The 10,755-nt window shown below is 46.0% G+C and overlaps 1 long non-coding RNA gene across 1 annotated transcript in view; it reads left to right on the forward strand.

Annotated features, from left to right (window-relative positions):
* Nucleotides 1-10,240, forward strand: part of LOC140197534 (uncharacterized) — a 30,484-nt gene extending 20,244 nt beyond the window's left edge. The window contains exon 3 of the long non-coding RNA XR_011885958.1: nt 10,204-10,240. This is a non-coding gene — a long non-coding RNA (uncharacterized lncRNA). The remainder of the gene's footprint in view (nt 1-10,203) is intronic.
* The last annotated feature ends 515 nt before the right edge of the window (nt 10,241-10,755 follow it).

Consider the following 10,755-nt stretch of genomic DNA (forward strand, 5'->3'; position numbering starts at 1 on the left):
GCCACCATCTTGAGGTGACATTGTAGCAACGTGATGTGAAATTACTTTGTTTTTCAAGGCATAAACTTACTAAAATTTATAAAAGAAATAAATAGTGCAATAAATGAAGTACTCCTGGTCAGGTCACGCGTCTGAATGCTACTGGTACCACGTAACCCAGTACTACCTGTCGCATGGCCGGGTGGTCGGTGACTAAACCAGCTCCCCCACAGGATTGCCTGGTGAGGAGGGTGGCTAGACACCCTGCAGGACGAAAAACAAGACCTGTCAAAGGGCGGATGAACCCTCTCGTAGAGTCAACGGCCATCTAGCAAACACGTGCCGTGAAGCACGGCAAGGGCATCCCTTGCATCGAAGCTTGGTCTGGCCATTCGCTGCAACAGAACTTCCCCCAGCCGTCTTGGACCCCACCATGCCGCTGGATCTGGGAGGGGATGTCGAGAGGGTGGGTCTGGACCTGTGCAACCCCCTACTCACCTAAGATCCGTTCATGCACACGCTGTTCCTTTCTGAGGAGTGGGGTCAACCCCACTATCTGACTGAAAGGAACCATCATCATCCTATGGGATGGATAGCCAGAGAGAGACTCCTGGGTATAAGGATGGGGTTCATACGCAAAGGTGCCATTTTAACATTGTCAGACAGGTCAGTGAGGACAGGTTGATGAGTAGGCCAAGGCTTTGTGTAATCACAGTCAGTTGAATCACAGAACCATATTGGGCTCCGTCAGGGGTGGGAGAGGATGGATCTTAACAATCACTTTGCTCGGAGTCTGAGGAGATGGTGTACTCTATATACTTGGAGACTCCAGCAAATTGAAATATACAAATAAATTTCTACAAATGGCACAGGTGCTTGTCTGTCTAGTTATTACTAACTCTAACCTATACACCTTGAGACTGTGGGAGGAAACCCCTGCAGTCACAGGAAGAATGAAAAACTCCTTACAGACGGTGTCATAAATCGAACCCTGATTGCTGGCATTTTATAGCGTGACACTAACCACTGTGGTGCCCAGCCATTTGCAGAAGCTCTGTCTCTAGATCGGTAGGGGTTATTCTGATACGTATTGATGAATGAGATGGCGGACTCCGTGATCTCATTCTCTGACACTGATGATGGGCATCTTTTAAGAGGGTGAACCCTTGAAAAGTGTCCAGCCCAGATGGCGTGCCTGGCTGGGTACCAACAATCCATACAGACCAAGCGCATCTTCAACTTCCCCCTTCCATGTTTTAGCATTCCCACCCACTTCAAAAGAGCATCTATAGTATAGAGAATTGTGACATGCCTTAATGACTACTGTCTAGTGGCACTTACCTACACCCCAATAAAGTGCTTGGAGAGATTGGTTTTGGCTCTGCCTCGGTGAATACTTGGAGTCATAGAGGCCATGGAACACTACAGCACAGAAGATTGCCCTTTGACCTACCTAGTTCAAGCAGAACTGTCAATCTGCACCTGGACCATAGCCCTCCCATCCATGTATCTCTCCAACCTTCTCTTAAGTACTGCAATCAAACCCGCATCCACCACTTCTGCTGGCAACTCGTTCCACTCTTGAACTTCTTGAAGAAGTTCCCCCTCAGGTTCCCTTAAATCTTTCACCTTTAATCTACTTAGGTTCGCTTCTATTTGATCAACAGCAGATGTTGTTGTGCATTTAATATTTCGATAATATTTGAGTAATATTTTATATATAGTGTTTGATTAAGTATTCTTGTTCATTTAAATAGTTAGTTATGGGTTATATGGAAGAAAATGTTAATTGCGTACACCATCACACTACCACGTGATACGTAAGCGTCTCACTTAAATTAAAGATGGAGTCACACCCACATTTCGGACTCTGTGTCTTTTCTTTGAATTAATTTAATGATTTGGAAGTTACAAAACATAACAGATGTGATTTCACCGGCTTGGGACCATCTGGATTACTAAGACCTACATTTAGACTGCTGTCTATCAACTACAGTTCAGCATTCAATACTATCACCCTCTCTAGACGTGACACAAAGCTCCAGGACCTGGGCCTCTGTGACTGGATCCCCTCATCGGCAGACCTCAATCCGTACGGATCGGGAACAACGTCGCCTCCCCACTGACCATCAGCACAGCCGCTCTCAGGGCTGCGTACTGAGTCCCCTGCTCTGCCCGCTCTACACAATGACCACATGGCTGAGCTCATCCCCAACACCAAAGGAAGGAGGAGAAGATGGCAGCGCGACACAGTACGTGTGGCCGTTCGGAATGATATCCTATGTGTTAACTAGGGGGCTGTGCTCAATCCTGATTTGATGGAGACAGCCGTGAGAAGCACGGAGGAACACCTGGAGGAACCTCTGAAATGCCCGCTTCGCTGCCGCTGTTACTGTGCGATCGAGAATCTCCGGAGGGGAAGGCCCCAAATCCTGGGCTTTGCCTATTGCCTTTTGCCAGGGCTGGGGTCGAAGCGCTCGGCAGAGATGGTGCTCGGTGTCGGAGAGCTGGTCGGAGGCTCAGAGTTTTTGGACAGACTCGGAGTCGGACTGTGGTCGGATGCTTCCAGGATGCTGCATTGGCAAGTGGGCGGCGCTGGAGGTTCACCGTCTGCGTGAGATGTTGGGACTTTCAAGAGACTTTGAGACTTTTTACCATGTACCCATGGTTTGTTCTTTATCAAATGACGGTATTGCTTTGCACTGTTGTAACTATATGTTATAATTATGTGGTTTTTGTCAGTTTTTCAGTCGGTTTGTCATGTGTTTCTGTGATATCATTCTGGAGAAACATTGTATCATTTCTTAATGCATGCATTATTAAATGACAATAAAAGAGGACTGCGTGTCCCCAAAATCTAATCTAATCTGCTTCACTGTGTTGGCCAAATCACAGGTAGTGATGGGTTGGTGCACAGGAACTCCCTCCTCACCACTGACACTATCTGTGAAAAGCCCTGCCTCAAGAAGGCGGCGTTTATCATCACAGCTTCCCAGCATCTGGGCCGCGTCACCTTCTCACTGCTGCCATCAGGACCTGAAGGACGGGAAAACCTGAAAAACCTGAAGCACCGTCTAGAAGGACACCTGGGCACACCACCACGTGGAAATCCCCCTCCAAGTCATTGCCATCCTGACCAACTTCAACATAACATCCCATCTCCTGTACTCAGTACATTCATTTGTGAAGGCTGATGTGCTGAAAGCTTTCTTTATGGCCCTATCAACCTGGAAATTTGCCACTTTCAATGAATTATGAACCTATATTCCCAGATCCCTTTGTTCTACTGCACTCCTCAGTGCCCTGTCGTCCACTGTGTAAGACCTGTCCTATTTGGTCTTTCCAAAGCGCAACACGTCACACTTGTCTGCATTAAGTTCCATCTGCCATTTTTCAGTCCACTTTTCCAGCTGGTCCAGATCCTGCTGCAAACCATGATAGACTTCCTTGCTGTCCACCACACGCCCAATCTTGGTGTCATTCGCAAATTTGCTGATCCAGTTAACCACATTAGCATCCAGATCATTGGTATAGATGACAAACAACAACAGACCCAGCACTGATCCCTGCAGCACACCACCAATTACAGGCCTCCGGTCAGAGAGGCAACCACCTACAACCACTCTCTGTCTTCTCCCACAAAACAGCGTCTAATCCAATCCTTTTTCAGGATTGCATCAATACGTTGTGTCCTGGACAGATCTTCAAGATGTTGATGCCCAGCAACTTGAAACTGCTCACCCTTTCCCAGTGTTGATCCCTCAGTGAGGACTGGTGTGTACTCCCTCGATATCTCACTCCTGAATCCACAATCAACTCCCCAGTTTTACTGGTGCTGAGCTCTTGAGAGAGTGATGGGAAATTCACGTAAATATTTACTGGACTAGAGGGCTGGAGTTGTGAGGAGGGATTGGACGGGCTGGGACTGTCGACATAGAATCAATGGAAGCTGAAGTTTGACCCTATAGTTCATAAGATCACGAGAAGCTCCCCCCCCCCCACCCCAGGGTAGGGGAGTCTGAAACTCAAGGGCACAATGTTTAAGGTGAGAGGGGAAAGGCTTAGAGGGGACCTGAGGGGAAACTGCTCCTCACAGAGGGCGATGTTACATGGAACGAGCTGCCAGAGTAGGAGAAAGAGGTGGGCCCCCTCCATTGAGTCTGTCTACCCATCTTGCTAAAGCAGCCAGCATAATCAAACACCCAGCCCACCCACCCCAGACACTCTGTGTCTTCTCCCCTTTCCCACAGGGCAGAAGATACAAAAGCTTGAAAGCATGGACCACCAGGCTCGAAGACAGCTTCCACCCCCACTGTGTCAGACTCTTGACCGGACATCTTGGTTTACCTTGTTCTACTTCAATGCATTGTCTAATTTTCTGATCCGAATGGACCGTCTGCTGAGCATGCTTTTCACTGTGTCATGGTACGTGTGACAGCAATAAACTAATTCCCATACTGATACGAAGAACAGTTGTAAGATAGGTGAATGCTTTGTGGGATATCAGTCAAATACAAGCAAATGGGACGGGTGTGGATAGGAATCTTGGCAACAGGGACAAGTTGGGCCGAATGACCTTGTCTCCAAAAAAAAAACACCTTTAATACTGTAATGATCTCTTTGAGCCTGTGTGGGGCGCCGGAGAGCATTGGGCTCCCAGGTTTTCAGAGCACCTAAATTGGTTAATTGCTGTTTAACGAGAGTCGTAATCGTTTACCAAGCGACTTGCTCTTTGTAATGCAGTCTCCTGGTGCCTTCTGTCTAAGCTTGTTAAGTTCATTTTGTTAGGCTGTTATGTGTATTATTTAAGTGGACGCCTGATTAGTGCTGATCATGGGGTCCTAGTGGTGAGAATGTTACATTTTGCGATGTCACTCAGCCGAAATTCTTATGAATAAACTTTAGTCGCCGTCACTACATCAGGGTCAGTGTTTCCTCTGCACCTGGGTTCTGATGTTGCCAGCACACATCGTGACAGATATCCTTCCATCCAATCACCTTAAAATTATGACCCCTGGTGTTAGCCATTTCTGCCCTGGGAAAAGTCGCTGGCTGTCCGATTGATCTGTGCCTCTTATCATATTGTACACCTCTATCAAGTCATCTCTCATCCTCCTACATTCCAAAGAGAAAAGCCCGAGCTCACACAATCTTTCCACATAAGACATGACCTTGAGTGCAGGCAACATCCTGGTAAATCTCTCTTTCACCCTCCAATCCTTCCTCTAACGAGGTGACCAGAAATGAACACAATACAACTGTGGTCTAATGACATATGATAAGAATGATTGAAAGGCATTGGATAGGTGCAGGTCTTGGAAATGTTTACAGCAGGGGTTTCCCAACCTTTTTTGCACTATGGACCCTTACCATTAACCGAGGTGTCCATTGACTCTAGGTTGGGAACCTCTGGGGTATTGGCCAAACACAGGCAAACAGGACGGGTGTGGACAGGCGTTTTGGATAACAGGGTTGAAATGGGCCAAGCGGCCAGTCTCCATGCTGAATAAACATCCAGAACAGCACCCCAGCACCACTCCATGTGGTCTGAGATCATATGTAACACCCCAGCACCACTCCATGTGGTCCGAGATCATATTTAATACCCCAGCACCACTCCATGTGGTTCGAGGTCATATTCAAGTATATTTTCATAGGCACACATACCCAGCATATAAATTCTAAGAAAGTTAACGTAGTTCGGCAGCAGTGCAATACATTGCAAATTATATATCGTGTAAACGTCTGTAAAGTAAACAATAAAATAAATACAATGGGGTCCGTTTGGATTGGAGGAAATGGCCACTTCTTCACCAACGGAATCAATCCATTGGGCTGGATGGATGGAGATGGGCCAAATCGCCCATCATTGTCTTTGACCATTGTGACCATGTCAACATGTCAGATAGATCGCTCCGAAAAGTTCACCCATCGTATTCCCTGGAGTTCCAAAGATTATAGTTTAATAGGCTCTTTCAAATTGCTCAGAGAAACTGAAAGTAGAGGGGGAGGAATTTTCCATTGGCTGAGAGCCTAGGATCGGGGCAGAGTCTAAACTTCAGAACTAAGTAATGTTCTCAAATACACAGTGGCTTAAAAGTCCCTTCAATTACCAGAAAGTTAAAAGTGTGACGTTCAGATTCAGAATCAGAATCAGGTTTATTATCACCGGCATGTGATGTGAAATTTGTTAACTTAGCAGCAGCAGTTCGATCCAATACAAAATAATGAAGAAAAGATATAAAATAACAAACAAACAAATAAATAAATAACAATATATGTATATTAAATAGATTAAAAATCATGCAAAAAACAGACATGATGTATATTAAAAAAGTGAGGTAGTGTCTAAGGGTTCAATGTCCATTTAGGAATCGGATGGCAGAGGGGAAGAAGCTGTTCCTGAATCGCTGAGTGTGTGCCTTCAGGCTCCTGTACCTCCTACCTGATGGAAACAGTGAGAAAAGGGCATGCCCTGGGTGCTAGAGGTCCTTAATAATGGACGCTGCCTTTCTGAGACACCGCTGCTTGAAGATGTTCTGTGTACTTTGTAGGCTTGTACCCAAGATAGAGCTGACTAGATTTACAACCCTCTGCATCTTCTTTCAGTCTTGTGCAGTAGCCTCCCTCCCCACCCTCCCCACCCCCATACCAGACAGTGATGCAGCCTGTCAGAATGCTTTCCACGGTACAACTATAGAAGTTTTTGAGTGTATTTGTTGACATACCAAACCTCTTCAAACTCCTAATGAAATATAGTCACTGCCTTGCCTTCTTTATAACTGCATCGATATGTTGGGAACAGGTTAGATCCTCAGAGATCTTGACACCCAGGAACTTGAAACTGCTCACTCTCTCCAATTCTGATCCCTCTGTGAGGATTGGTATGTGTTCCTTCATCTTACCCTTCCTGAAGTCCACAATCAGCTTTATCGCCTCACTAATGTTGAGTGCCAGGTTGTTGCTGCAACACCACTCCGCTAGTTGGCATATCTCACTCCCGTATGTCCTCTCGTCACCACCTGAGATTCTACAAACTGTATCATCAGCAAATTTATAGACTGTATTTGATCTACGCCTAGCCACATAGTCATGGGTATAGAGAGAGTAGAGCAGTGGGCTAAGCACACACCCCTGAGGTGCACCAGTGTTGATCGTCAGCGAGGAGGAGATGTTATCATCAATCCACACAGATTGTAGTCTTCTGGGTGGGGAGTCGAGGATCCAATTGCAGAAAGAGGTACAGGGGCCCAGGTTCTGTAACTTCTGAATCAGGATTGTGGGAACGACAGTATTAAATGCTGAGCTATAGTCGATGAACAGCTTCCTGACATAGGTGTTTGTGTTGTCCAGGTGGTCTAAAGCCGTGTGAAGAGCCATTGAGATTGAGTCTGCTGTTGACCTATTGTGGCGATAGGCAAATTGCAGTGGGTCCAGGTCCTTGCTGAGGCAGGAGTTCAGTCTAGTCATGACCAACCCCTCAAAGCATTTCATCACTGTCGATGTGAGTGCTACCAGGTAATAGTCATTAAGGCAGCCCACATTATTCTTCTTAGACACTGGTACATTTGTTGGCTTTTTGAACTTACACCAGTAGCAGTGAGAGGCCTACCCTGGGTGGTCCTACTGAAGGGCAAAACCTCGCACTTGTCTGCATTAAATTCCATCTGCCATTGTTCAGCTGATTTTCCCAGCTGACACAGATCCCTTTGCAAGCCATGATAGCCTTCCTGGCTGTCCACTACACCCCCTGTCTTGGTGTCATCTGCAGATTTGCTGATCCGGTTAACCACATTATCGTCCAGGTCTTTGATACAGATTACAAACAACACCAATTACAAGGACCCAGCACCGATCCCTGTGGCACACCACTAGTCACAGGCCTCCAGTCAGAGAGGCAACCCTGCTCTACCACTCCCTGGCTTCTCCCACAAAGCCAATGTCTAATCCAATTTACTACCTCATCTTGAATGCCAAGTGACTGAACCTTCCTGATCAACCTCTCCCATGATGGACCCTGTCAAAGACCTTGCTAAAGCCCATCTAGACAACATCCACTGTCCTCCCTTCATCAACGTTCCTGGTAACCTCCTTGAAGAAGTCTATAAGATTGGTTAAATACAACGTAGCATGCATGAAGCCATGCTGACTATCCTTAACCAATCCATGTCTATCCAAATACTCATATATCTGGTCCCTCAGGATACCTTCTAATAACTTCCCCTCTACTGATGTGAGGCCCACTGGCCTATAATTTCCTGGTTTATTTCTAGAGCTCTTCTTAAACAGCGGAACAACATTGGCTGTCCTCCAATCCTTTAGTGCCTCCCCTGTCACTAAGGATGATTTAAATATCTCTGCTAGGGCCCCGGCAGCTTCTACACTTGCCTCCTGCAGGGTCCAAGGGAACACCTTATCAGGACTCGGGAGTTATCCACCCTAATTTGCCTCAGGATAGCAAATACCTCCTCTGCTGTAATCTGTACAGGGTCCACGAAATGATGCCACTTTGCCTCACTTTTATAGACTTCTTATCTGTCTCCTGAGTAAATACAGATGCAAAAAATTCAGTTAAGGTCTTCCCCATCTTTTGAACAGCCCTGGAATCATTTTCATTTCAGTTTATACAAACCTCTTCAAAATATTAAAAATAATAACTTATTTATTGAGCACTTTTTGTACAGTTGATGTAGTTCAAAGAACTTCACAATGGGATGAAAATAAAATAAAAGATAAAATAAAAATAACTCGCCAATAAAAGTCAAAACGACATTATTTAAAAGCAGGGTTTAAATAAATAGGTTTTGAGTTGGCGGTTAAAATTGTTGACTGAGTCTGCATCCCTATATTTTTAGGCATTGACTTCCACAGTTTAGGAGCGAGGTTGAAAAACACTGAACTGCCAATTATCTTTTGAGGGAGATTGTTTCAAAAGACTGGCCGAGAGCTCGAGCAGGATTGTAAAATGAAAATGATTCTGTGATGTGCTCTGGTCCCAGACCATTAAGAAATTTAAAAACGAGTAAAAGAAATTTAAAATTGATTCTAAAATATACTAAAATCAGAGAGCAATAAAGGAATAAAAATAAAACAAACCCTTTTCTGAACGACCAAAATATATATCGAAAATGCTGGAAACACACAACAGGTCAGGCAGAATCTGTGGAGAGAGATTCAGAAAGAACATTTTGGGTGAAAGACTTCCCAACAGAACCTCTTTGATTTTAATCCTATTAATCTCTCTCCCAAGGCTTCTTACAACCAGTGATCAGTCTTCAGTCTGCGAGTGCAGGACATTGCTTTTAATAAAGCTGAAGATGACCTTTATTTATCGCAGATACAAACAGTGAATTGTGTCATCTGCATCAAATCAAATCAGTGAGGATTGTGCTGGGGCAGCCTGCAAGTGTTGCCATGCTTCTGCTGTCAACATACATGTCTATCTATGTGTGTGTGTGTGTGTGTACGTCTGTGTGTCCACGTGTCTATCTCTGCCAGTCTTTCTGTGTGTCTACGTGTGTGTGTACATTTGTGTCTGTTTACTCCCGTGTCTCCTAACCCACTGACCACAATGTGCAAGGGCCCACCATGAGCAGTAACCCCACCCCTGTCAGGAAGTACATTACTGTGGGGTTTTGTGAAGCATGGTCGTCTCTGGGGCTTTGACTGGCAGCCCATTCTAATCCCTCTGCAAACTGTGGGGATTTCCGTTTGTGCCTGGGAAAGGCTCCTCGTTGCTGGAATACGGGTGAAGTGACAAGCACCAACAGCAAAGTCCGGTCACACTGATATCTAGCACAGTAATGTTTACGATGACAAGGGCAGACATTGACAAGCCGATGGGGGTTGTAGGTTCAGACAGTTCCATCATAGGCACTAACTTTCCCACCGTGGCAGACATCTTCAAAAGGCAATGCCTCGAAAAGGCGGCGTGCATCCATACGGACCCCCATCACCCAGGACCCTCTTCTCACCGCCCCCATCAGGGAGGAGGTACAGGAGCCTGAACGATTCAGAAACCGCCAGCAGATTTCTGAATGGACAATGAACCCAGTGAAACCTACCTCACCACTTCTGTTGCGTTTTTTTCTCTACTTGTTTAACTTACCTTTTATCAATATTTCTTGTAGTAATTTGTAGTTTATTTATTATTATTTGTTGTGATAAACAACGAATTTCACCACACTTGCCTGATTCTATTCTGAAACCCTGGGTCTCATTCAGACACACAGGTTCCTGCTCACGTCAGCTGGAAGGAATGTTTCAAGCTCAGGTAAACTAAACCTCTGGAATTGTCCAGGCCGTGATGCTCCCGATCGCAGAGCCTGCAGTCTCATTTTACTGACCACTCTCAGGTAATAACAGCTCCAGGGTCAGATGGTGAGGTGGATGGTGGGACATCAGGTTTCTGTACTTCCTGCCCCGATGGTAGCTGTGAGTTGGCGTGGCCCGGGTGGTGGGGATCTTTGACAATAGAGGTCACTCAGTACCTCCTGCACATAGTGTCGGTGGTGGGGAGGGACGTCCTTCTCCAGCTCCCCATCCCTCAGTACCTCTCTCAACTCTTCCCCTACCTCTCTCTCTTTCCCACTCACACTCACCCCTTCACCAGCTCATAATCCCTCTCCCAATCAGTCCTCCCCTTCGTCTTTCCCTCCCCTTCCTTCCCTCTCCTCCTCCAGATTCCTCACTTTGCTCCTCTTTCACCCCTCCTCCCTCTCTCCTCCCTGCTCTTTCTCTCCCAGTCACTGGGGAGAACTCCATGGGGAGGGAGGA

The sequence above is a fragment of the Mobula birostris genome, chromosome 5 (genome assembly GCF_030028105.1).
Source record: "Mobula birostris isolate sMobBir1 chromosome 5, sMobBir1.hap1, whole genome shotgun sequence".
Lineage (NCBI taxonomy): Eukaryota > Metazoa > Chordata > Chondrichthyes > Myliobatiformes > Myliobatidae > Mobula > Mobula birostris.